Source organism: Myotis davidii, unplaced genomic scaffold, assembly GCF_000327345.1.
Source record: "Myotis davidii unplaced genomic scaffold, ASM32734v1 scaffold217, whole genome shotgun sequence".
In the NCBI taxonomy this organism is placed as follows: domain Eukaryota; kingdom Metazoa; phylum Chordata; class Mammalia; order Chiroptera; family Vespertilionidae; genus Myotis; species Myotis davidii.
Window position 1 is genome coordinate 1989919 of NW_006290034.1, and position 259 is coordinate 1990177.

Genomic DNA, 259 nt, shown 5'->3' on the forward strand with positions numbered 1-259 from the left:
GGTGGGCATTTGTGATGCTTTCTGCGCCCCAGGGGCGGCCTGCGGCTGAGCGCGGGGCCCGGATGGGAACGTTCGCCCCCATGAGAACAAAGCGCACGTCCTCCCAGGGCGCGGTATGCGCAGAGGAAACCAGTTCGAGGTGTTCTGAGCTCGGAGGTAGCGCGTCTGCTTTCAGGGGTCACGGTCCAGACGGAGGGAGGTGCGTCCGAGGCGGGGCCGGGCCCGGGGAGCCGAGGTCTCCGTGTGTGTGTGTGTGTGT

The 259-nt window shown here is 67.6% G+C and overlaps 1 protein-coding gene across 1 annotated transcript in view; it reads left to right on the forward strand.

Annotated features, from left to right (window-relative positions):
• The first annotated feature begins 111 nt into the window (after window positions 1-111).
• The window catches only part of CDC14A (cell division cycle 14A), a 64544-nt gene continuing 64396 nt past the window's right edge, over window positions 112-259 (forward strand). The window contains exon 1 of the mRNA XM_015563512.1: window positions 112-199. The gene's annotated coding sequence lies outside the window, so the exon portion shown is untranslated. The remainder of the gene's footprint in view (window positions 200-259) is intronic.